The following is an 11,049-nucleotide window of genomic DNA, read 5'->3' as shown; positions in this document are numbered from 1 at the left end:
ATCCACATATGCAACAATTAACTCCATGATAATATTTTTGCTTATAGGCATGACATCTATTTTATGTCCAAATATCTTAGGAATTGGTTTCTTATTTCCTTTGGACAGAAAATAAAGCCAACTTTAGTAACTCATTTGTCTAAGCAGACCTTTGTAAACTCAATATAAATGAGAGATCGTTCAAAAGTGTTAGTCATATAAATGACCCAATTAGGTAGGCTGTGTACTACCTTTTTACAGATAGGAAAATTGAGACCTTAAGAGGTTAACTTATGTGCTCATGGATAGAATGTTTTTAGAAGAAATGAGACTCAGAAAACAGCTTATGTCAAAAGCATCACTTTATCTCATTACAGTTTTCCCATGAAAATTAGGCAACATTTAGTGATTATTTCTACCTCTTGGTACCAGGAACAGATGTAGGAGAGTTAACAGACAGTGTCACGAGTCATTATCAGGAAACAGTATACTCAAAATTTACCTTCTGTGGTTCTGTAGTTGTTTTCCCATACCAATGCTGCCTGTGCCAGAAACCATCAAATTGCCCATCCCAATTTTCCTAGCAGTTTTTGTGAAAGTGAGTTCTTGTCCCAAAAGCTGGCTTGCTGAAGTCACTTACCTCTAGTCTTTTCCATTGATCCACCCTCCTATCTCTTAGCCAGTAACATATTGTTTTGATGACCACTGCTTTATAGTACAGTTCAAGATCTGGTACTGGCTAGGCCCTCATCCATCACTTTTTTCCCCATTAGTTCCCTTGATATTCTTGATCTTTTCTTCTTCCAGATGAAGTTATATTTTTTTCCAAGTCTATAAAAATTTTTTTTGGTAATTTGATAGGTATGGCACTGAACAAGTAGATTAATTTGGATAGGATCAAGTTGCCCACCCCCTGGCAACACCATCACGGTTTTCTTGTTTGTTTTTTTAAACCCGTACCTTTTGTATTAGAATCAATACTGGGTATTAGTTTCAAGGCAGAAGAGTGGTAAGAATGAGGCAATGAGGGTTAAGTGACTTGTCAGAGGTAACACAGTTAGGAAGGATTCCTCAATCCATTGAGACGCCTAGCTTCCCCCTTTTTGATGACAATAATATTCACAGAGGTGAGATGTGGATAAACCCAAGAGGGAAGCTAATTCAGTTTGAAAGCACTGGACTAGAATCTCAGATCTATTACCAATTCTGAGTAACCTTGGGAGGTGACATGTTTGAGGGTACCAGAAAAAGTGGTTTCCTTTGTAATCTTGTGCATTCATCTTACGCATTTAAAAATTTTATTCAGAAATGGGAAGGGTGCATCGATTTCACCAGACTAGTCTAGGAGCCCCTTACACAAATGAGGTTAAAGGTCCCTCCCAGTGAAGATATTTGGAGTACTTCCACTTCTCCTAAGAACCCCAGGAAATAGGTCTCCTCCATCCCATCCTGCCGTTCCTGAAAGCCAGGGAAACTGAGGCGGTCCCAGCCTGTCCCGTTTGTTTTTCCCGGAGGAGCGGCCCGGACTGTGAGTCCTGGGAAGAGATGCACTCGCCCACGACCTCATACCCAAGGGATCCGAAAACCTACGGGCCCTTTTTCCGCGCTCCGGACGGACGGAAATGACGACAGCCAGGGATAGGGGTGGGGGGAGCTGCTACTGCAGCAACAGGGGAGAAAGGCGGGAGGGGAAGGAGAGGAGAGCGTCTGGGGGCGGGGCGGAGCGGTGGCCCGGTTTCCGGCGGGTTGTCGCGCTCGCTCTCTCCGGCCGCGGCCGCTCTCGCCCACAGCCGCTTCCTCCATCCTGGTATTTTTCGGAGCCTCCATCCTGGTTCTTCCAAAGTGCCCGGACCCAAAACAGGAAGTAAGTGCGATGGAACCTTCAGGTCCCAACCGCTGCCGGGGCCTCTCCGCTCCGCCCCGTGCAGCGCAGTTCAGCCCGCCCGGCCCCCTGGTCGCCTCCCCTCCTGCCCCTGCCCCCTTCCCCTACCCTCAGCCCTCCAGGCCCCTGACCCGAAGCCTGGGGGAGGGGTGAGAAGGGGGGTGCCGAGGGCGAGGGCGGGGGGGATCCCCGAGCCTGGCCGGCTGGAGTAGGCTCCCCTCCACCCACTCTGCCCCTCCCCTCCACACCCCTCCCCTCTCTCCGCCGGCCAGGGCCAGTTCCTCCCTCCCCGGACTGGGGCTGTGGGGATGGGAAGCGGGCGGCCACAAAGTGGGAGAAGCCGCTGCGTTACGGACGGAAGCGGAAAATGGCGGCGGCTCGCTTCGATGGAGTCCAAATGGCGCCGGGACCCCTGGGGGGGTGCGGAGGAGGGTCTGGGGGTCGTGTTGTTTAGGTTCCCTATAGCTATTCCTTTTGTAGAAGAAGGGGTGATGTGGACTGGGTGGAGGAGCCGATGTCTTCCCTCCCTCGTTTTCGTCTTGCTCCCCCGCCCCCGCTCGCTTCTCCTCTCGAAGAGGGTGGCCTCGAGGCCACCCGTGTCCGTTTAACTGGTGTAGTCCCCCCCCACCCCCACGCCTAGTGACCCGGAGCCGACGTGGCTGGCCGCCCGGGCCCTGGTAGCCAGGGCCACCGAGGGGCTGCTCCGCGAGATTAGGGCCCGGCCCTCGTTATGGTAAACTGGGCTGGGTTCTTGGAGTGCTGAGGAGTTTGGGGCCTCCCACCCTCTTTTTTCTGATCCCCTTCGCGTCTCTAATGTACCTGCCGCCGAAGTCTTTGAGTTAAGTGCCTTGGGAGAATCAGGACGTTTGATCCCTGTTTAATGGGAAATGAGGCTGGAAAAGTCCCCCTCCTCCCAGCTTTGATCGGCCTAACATTTACGGCTTTTCTCCCCTCCCCCCTCAACCCCCACTTTGTTGCTTAGATTTAAGGAGGAGGCTGGGAAGAATAATCCCTCCGGACTTCTATTGTTTTGAAAAATGTTCTCCTTTCTGACTTTTTTTTTTACTTCATTTCGAGAATTGAAGATGCCACTTGTTGGTACTTGCTATATAGAGTTTATTAAAAATAAGAATACGGTCTTTGAAGAAGTAACTATATATAGTCCGTTAAAAATAAAAATAAGTAACGAAGGAGCAATTTAGTTGTATTATGAAATGTCTTTTTTGTTGTTTTTTTTTTCATTTGGGGGGCAAGTAATTTTTATTAGGAGTACCCTTTTCCGGGGGTAGCAGGCCATAGTAAACCGAAAAGACCATTGGATGGATCTGGATTTGGAGAATTATGGATTAGATTTAGATCTTGACTCTGCCTTTTATTAGATCCAGAATATGTTAGGCACGGTTCTTAACCACAGGTGCCTCAGTGTTCCCTCTGATCTGTAAAATGGAGGAGTTGGACCTATAAGTGGCTTCTAGTTCCAAGTCTATAATCTGAGACAAAGCATCTGCACATGCAAAAAAAAAAAGGTATTGCTGTGTTTGAATGATTCACTGGTATATAAAAACATTTTTTTTAATGTCACTGAAGTAGTCAAGTCAGGTAATAGGGAAATTGATTCATTTTTATTTCATCTCAAAATTTTGTCTAACCTCTTTAATGTATAAAATGCAATTTTTACCGGTTCGGAATATTGAGATAAATTTAAGTATAAATGATGAGAATGTTTAAGGTAATTAAAATAAATTGCCATCCTAGGTTTTGTTTGTTTTCATTTAATGGTGGTATTTATATTTTGAAAATTACCTAGGCATAATCTACTGTGCTATAACTCAGTTACTATCCATGGTGCCTATATTTTAGCTTTTGATATCTTTAGAGATACCAACACAATGTGTTAAAGGGAGATAGATAAATTTTTTCCATTTGGACTAGTTTGACAAACTTTAAAATCAGTATTTTGCTTACTTCATATCATTTCACTATTCAAACATCTAAACTGGTTCCCTACTGCCAGGCAACTAAAGTTCAAACTCCTTAACTTTTCCTGACTTTCAGGAGCCCTCTGTAATCTGATACAACCTGACTGTTTATTTCGTGTTTTTCTCCTTATATTCTGTCTCTTGTGCCCCAGTTAAACTGGACTGCCCTACTCATTCTCCAACTCCACCTCTATAATACTTCTCAGCCTGACTGTGCTATTAGTCCTCTTTATCTTCCTCCTCCTTGAACTCTAGTCCTTTAAAACTGTTCATCTGACACTTCCTCTGTGATCCCTTCCCTAATTTTCTGTCCCACCTCCCAAAATATAGTCGTTGTATTGATGTATTTGACTCCTTGATGTGGGGCCATGTTTTATAGATAAGGAGACCAAAGTTTGGAAATATGAGGTGACTTGCTCATAATGTGACAAATGTACTTACAAGTATTAGAGGTGCAATTCAAACCTATCTTTTCCTGATGCCCTTCCCCATCATGGTGGCTCAGACTTCACATAATTTTTGTTGTTGCAGCTTTTTCTCCCATTGAGTTGTGGATTTATCAGATTACTCCCCAATTAAAAGTGCATTTTTAAATTTTAAAACTTAAATTTTTCTATGTCCTAATTCTGAATTTTCACATGAAGTGACATTTTTTCAGACAGTACATAAAACCTGGTTCTTAAAATGGCTGTTGTGTACCGCTCAATAGTAAAAAGTGGTAGCTCAAAATCATAATCCAAAATATTCCTCAGGTGATTTTTGAACCTTGATAATTAAATTAAAACTATGACTGTTAAAAGTATGGTAGACTCAAAAAAGAGCCCCATTGTGGCTTTTTAAAACTTGTAGATTTGCTTCTAGCCTTTTTAATACTAAAAATTTTAATAAGCTTTCATTGAGAAACAGGGGTAAAAAAAGTAGTTTTCTTCTAAATTCCAAGAATAACTCAGTCTCTGAAAACGTTAACTATAAAAAACTGGTTTTATAACAAGGTATTTCTTCATGTTTTGGTTTCTTTAGTTTGATTACAATGAGCCAGAAATGTATAAAAACAGAAATACTTACTATTTTAGTATACTAGACTCCAGATTATGAGAATTGGATTTGTTGAATGTGTTTATGTGTAACTGCATGGTTAAAATGATCTGGATTCCTCATATGATAGGGGGAAATGATCCTATTCAGTAACCACTGAAAACGTGTTAAGTACAATATATTTGAAAAGGAAAGAGGAAGTGTTTCCTAATATGATTAAATGTGATTTTAAATGGAAACTCGGTTTGGTGAAAAGAGTACTGAACTTGGGGACAGGAATTCCTGGGTTTTTCTATCTTACTTTTGGTACTTAATTGCTGTGTGACCATATTAGCAGCAAATCATTTCTCTGAGCCTGAGTTTTCTCATCTATAAAATGAGGATAGTACCTGACATATAAACCTCAGAGCATTGTTGTGATAATATATGTAATGTATGTATGTAATATATGTAAAACTTTTGCCAACCTAAAGTCTTTTATAACTATCAACTAATAGTTTCATATGGAGAGAACTGATTCAACCACTTGGTATTTGCAGTGCACATCAGAAATAAATTTTAGTGAGACAGTATTTTGCCCAGGGTCATCTGACTAGTGATACCGCCAAGAATAGGACTATGCCTTTTAAAATAGAGTGGATATAGAATAAAAACTGATATAGAAATAATAAAAGTAATTGTTAGATTAATGTGAAGCAGGAGATTGTACTTGAAAGAAAATTATGTTAAAATATTAGCTATTTTTTTTAAGAACCAAAGATATATTCAGTAGACCTTTCAAAAATCTTAATGGAGAAAATTCCAGAAGTGCTTGAAGATAAATTACATACTAACCTCTTAATTGCTTTGAATAGGAGGAATGAGAACTGAAAAGATGTTTTGTTTGGTTTTGGTGAGATTTGCTAGACTAATTTTTAAATAGTTAATAAAAGGAAAAATATGTACCATTTTTGTTGCTTTTGCTTTTTTCAACCTTAGAAAGGTGGCAGGTTGTTCAGTCATTTTCAATTGTGTCCAACTCTTTATGACTCCATTTAGGGTTTTCTTGGCAGAGACATTAGAATGGCTTACCATTTCCTTCTCCAGCTCATTTTACAGTTTAGGAAACTAGGATAACAAGGTTAAATGACTTACCTAGAGTAGTACACTTGGGAAGTATTTGGGACCATATTTGAACTGGTAATGGTAACATAATATGACTAGATGAAACATCAAAATCTGACCATACTACAGCTACTTGATTACTAAATTCATTGTTTAATGATCTAACATAGCATTTCTGATTTGAAATCATTGTTGCTAGATATATTTATTACCTCTTTATGAAGATCACACAGCCTTATCTCATGTTTATACACATTAATCTGGACTTTCCCCATTTTAGTACCTGCCAAAGGGTAAGAAAATACTTCCTTTTCCTAAGAAGTACACTTATAAAAGAAATGTAGTTCCCAGACAATCTTAATACATATTTTCATTGAAGGTACACTTGACGTACCTGAAATAGTGGCCTTAAAATGGACATTAAATAAATGTTTGAATGAATGACATTAAAATAAAATCTAGTATTATACATATTGAGAGGTACTTGAGTTAGGCTGATATTGGATTTAAAATTTCAAAAATAGTGCAGAATACATTTTTTAGAAAAAATTTATTGTCCAATTGAATTGCCAATCTGGCCAAGTTTGAAAATTTGTGTCCTCCGGTTTGGCAAATTATTATGGGAACACCTGTTTATCGCTTCTCTGTAAAACAATTATGAATCTGTATGAACAATTATTTCCAAAAGATCTGGCTCAGAATTTAGAGTTTAATATGTCTTAATTCACAGGAGTGGTCTTCTTAAAGATATGTTCTTGGAAGATTTTCAGGTAAAACTTGTTTATCATTTCTTACATCAAATTATTGATTTTTTTTACATAAAGTTGATCTTTTATTGAATATTTTCCTTTATAAAATAACATAATCAAAACTGTTTAACCAAGATTGGGGAAGGAAAACATTCCAGAAAAAGAAGATGAATCAGCTTGACAGTCTGCTGCAGGGTTGCTTAAGACTGGCCGGACTCCAGGACAGGAACTGAACACATCTGTCCATACTGCTTTATGTTTGCAAAAAAAGGCAAGGCTACTGAAATTAGAGAAACTCCCTAGGTTCTGCCTTCTGTTTTTTAAAAGGTTTTCCTTTTTTGTTTTTATTTTTTCATCTGTGCCAATGGTTGTACCTGTACAGATTCCAATATAAAAAATAAATTGGTGAACCAAGGAGTAAAGTAACTTGCCCAAGGCTGCAAAGTGGCAAAATTTGAACTCAAGTCATAGGATCATAGATTTAGAGCTGGAAAGTATTTTAGAGGCCATGAAGGCCAACCCCCTTGATTTATAAATGAATAGAGGCACCAAGAGGTTTAAGCGATAGTCTAGGGTCATACAGCTAGAATGGCAGATCTGGATCTAGACCCTGGGCTTGCTAAAATAGAGTAAAATGCAGATGTACATAAGCTATAAGGTATGTCTTGACTGCTACAAATTAGGATGAAATCAAACTGAAAATGCTATGCATCCTATTAAGAAATTAGCAGTTTGGATCATAACCTGGAATTTGAGGTCTGTAAATCCTGAATTTTAGAGTAGTAACCCTAAAATTGCCTAGTCTTAAAAAAAAAAAAACAGTGTAATGATTCTAGCAAAATCTTGTTGAGATTGGAGGCTAGCCTAACTTAAATAATAGATGGCATCTTGTTTCCCCTGTTTGTAAGCAGCTGAGTAGCATAGTATTACATTACACAAAGCCCTGAAGTAAAAGGATTAGATTGTTAATATGTATGCTGGGCCACTAGGACTTGTCTAAAATGAATATTCTGGAAACCATCCTTAGCTATTTGCTTAAGGACTTTTATAGGTGAAATGGGAATTATTACAAAGGTCACTAGTCTCATCAGAGAACCTTGCTTGAGATATTAGCCCTCTCACTGTTTCCTCATCTATACTCCAAGGGAATTAACCCTCTTAAGATGCCCCTCTCGTCCCTTTTAGCTCTCAACATTCTATATTAGGTGACACTTCATCAAGTACTTGGAATAGCATCCAAGACAGATCAACTTTGACTTTTAAAATACACTATATAACTTACTTTATTGGGTCTTAGTCAAGCGCTTTATATAACAGATTATTGTACCAAGAGTCAACAACGTTAAGATTACATTATCGCTAGCAACTTTTTATATGTAGAATAGTTGTAAAAGTAGGTAATCAGTTACTATTTACATTAACGGTGAACTCATAGATGTTTTTTTAACTCTTAGATCTTCTTAGAATCAATACTGTGTGTTGGTTCCCAGGCAGAAAAGTGGTAAGGACTAGGCAATGGGGGTCAAGTGACTTGCCCAGGGTCACCCAGCTAAGAAGTGTCTGAGGGCAGATTTGAACCTAGGATCTCCCAACTCTAGGCCTGGCTCTCAATCCACTGAGTTATACTCAACCATACCACCCAAAAAAAATCTTTGAGAAGATACAGCAGATGGATAGATGAAGTAACACAAAAATATTTTAACTGAACTTTATTTTGCATATAAACCTTCTGTCCCAACCCAACCCTCATCCTCTCTCTCTCTGCTCCTCGCAGTCTATAATACAGTGTATATACAATTCTGGGTGCTACTTTTTTAGGATAGTCATTTAGAATAAGACAGCAGTAAGCTGGGGTGCTTTCAGAAGAGGGTGACCAGAATCATGAGATGACTGAACATGAGAAGATCTAATGAGATAAAAGGATAATTTTTTTCTAAGTAAGAGAAGACCACACAGAAATACATGATGTTCTTTAAAAGATTAGAAGGACTTTGTATTGGAAGAGCTGTTAGATTTGTTGCATTTGTTCTGATAGGCTAGAACTAAGGCAATGGGTTGAAGTTGCAGAGAGATAAATTTAGACTTCAAAAAAAGTTTTCCTTAAGTCATTAAAACTATTCAAAATGAAATGAGCAGTCTCTGGAGGTAATTTACATCCCACTGGAAGTTTCTAATTAAAAAGAGTCTAGATTATTGCCAATGTTATTAGGGAGATTCTTTATCAGGTAGGGATACTCCAAAACCTCTAGTTGGCTCCATATTACTTGCAGCACTCAAATTGTTCAAAATGTAACTCAAAAGTTCTCAACAGTTTGGCCCCTGTCCTTTCCAACCTTCTCTCTCACAACTATCCAATGAAAATTCCTTATTAAATTCCTTATTCCAGCTATGTCAATATATGTCAATAATCTGTCAATAATTACCCTTAAGTATGCCGTGTTTTGCAAATTATAACTTTTTTGAAGGTAATGATTGTGTTATGATCCCTTTTATATCCAACAAATACTCATCTTTATACTTAATGGATGCTCAGTAAATGTTCAATGAATTCTAGATTCTAAACTTTGATGTTCTATCTAGAATACTTTTCCCTTTCCCTTCTTGTTTTCCAAAACCTTCAAAGCCCCACTTTCTTTAAAAGATCTTTCTAGACTCAACCCATGTATTAAATCTACTCATTCTCAGAAATTCTTTTATTTATTGTAACCCCTCTTTCCTGGATTATTACCAATAGTCTCAATCTCCCTGTCTTCAAGTTTCCCTTCCCTTCCACAAACTACTAAATATGACATTCCTAAAGCACAGGGCTAATGATGTTTCTCTTCTTTTCAATAAACTCCAATACCTCTGACTTATTAGTCTTCTCATACTACTATTTATATTTCAATCACTTCTCCTCTAACACCCCACCCAAACTAGCCTCCTTTCTTCTGTTCCTTTCACATGATATTCTAGCTCCCAACCCTATACCTTTGTAACTGGAATATCTTCCATAATTTCACTTCTACCCCATTAGAATCTCTAATTTACTTCAAAAAATAGATCAGATGCCACCCACCTATAGCAAGTCTTTTCTGATTCTTTTCACCTACCCCTAACTTCTAATGTACCTCTTGCAAAATAAAATTAGCATGTGTTTATATATGTGTATGTGTATATTGGCTCCCCCTGAGGGGAAAGGCACAAAGTAGATACTTAATAAATGCTTCTTGACTACTGATTGAGTCTACCATTCTGGGACAAAGATGCAATTTAGCATTGACAGATACACTTGAAAGGTTCATTACATGAGTACAAATTCAATTTATAACTATATAATAAATTGAACTTTATAAACATGACTAAGTAAAAGCAAATCGATAAAAGTGTGACTAAATCTAAAATGTTATGCTTTTAAGTTACTGTTTCTAGTTTAAACCCCTGCTTTATGTTTGTTTCTATGTGCTTCATTGTTAACTATTGTCATTCTTTCACAATAATAAAATGTTTTTTAAAATGCCTTCCATGCATGGTCTTTTCGACTTTGAAATGTTATTACTTTATTCCTCTGTGCCTAATATTAATGAGAATGAGCTTATAATTTTAAAATTCATAATATAGGGTTACAAAAATTGAGTATTAGGATATATCTTGCCTCAACTCCCAGTTCCTGATCACTTGGATAATGTAAACACATCTACAATAAAGTTAGATATTAAATCTGAAACAGAATATATAATATGATCCCAAATTATTATTTTTTATTGCATTTGAGTTGATTATATATTAAATACCAAATTGGGAGCTACTTGTGTGCCAGAATCTTATATAAAGTATCAGAACTAGAAGTCTAACCCCTTTATTTTACAAAGGAATAATCTTATGGCCCAAAAACATGAAGGTACATTTTAAAAATTCAGCAAATATCCATGATTTTATTTTGTCATTTTAGTGATTGACACTCATTTTGATCAGTAATTATTCACACTTTTCCCCCCCAAAACATCCCCTACTCTCATTGATACTTATAAACTCTTACAAATTACTTCATTTGTATCATTAAGAGACATTAAAGTTAAATTGCCATAATGGCCTGTCTTGTTTCTTTGTTATCCATTTTACTTAATGTAAACCACACACATATCTGTTGGTTATTATTGTTCAGTCATTTCACTTGTGTCCTAATTCATTTGTAGTTGTTGTTTTTGTCAAAGATACTGGAGTCATTTGTCATTTCCTTTTCTAAGTCATTTTACAGATGAGAAAACTAAGACAAACAGGATTAAATTACTTGCCCAGGGTCATATCTAATAAGTGTCAGAGGTCACTTTTGAACTCAGAT

At 38.0% G+C, this 11,049-nt stretch overlaps 1 protein-coding gene across 4 annotated transcripts in view; it reads left to right on the top strand.

The window, feature by feature from the left end:
- Nucleotides 1-1,624: 1,624 nt before the first annotated feature.
- Nucleotides 1,625-11,049, top strand: part of DMTF1 (cyclin D binding myb like transcription factor 1) — a 58,114-nt gene continuing 48,689 nt past the window's right edge. For 2 of the 4 annotated variants that reach the window (XM_003341998.4, XM_056799461.1), the window contains exon 1: nt 1,676-1,843. The gene's annotated coding sequence lies outside the window, so the exon portion shown is untranslated. Of the gene's footprint in view, nt 1,844-11,049 lie in introns of all 4 variants that reach the window. The other 2 variants (XM_001364027.4, XM_007504007.3) reach the window with 2 other exon arrangements.

The sequence above is a fragment of the Monodelphis domestica genome, chromosome 5, assembly GCF_027887165.1.
Source record: "Monodelphis domestica isolate mMonDom1 chromosome 5, mMonDom1.pri, whole genome shotgun sequence".
Taxonomy (NCBI): domain Eukaryota; kingdom Metazoa; phylum Chordata; class Mammalia; order Didelphimorphia; family Didelphidae; genus Monodelphis; species Monodelphis domestica.
The sequence above is the reverse complement of the archived record's forward strand: the minus strand, read 5'-3'. Positions and strand labels throughout refer to the sequence as shown.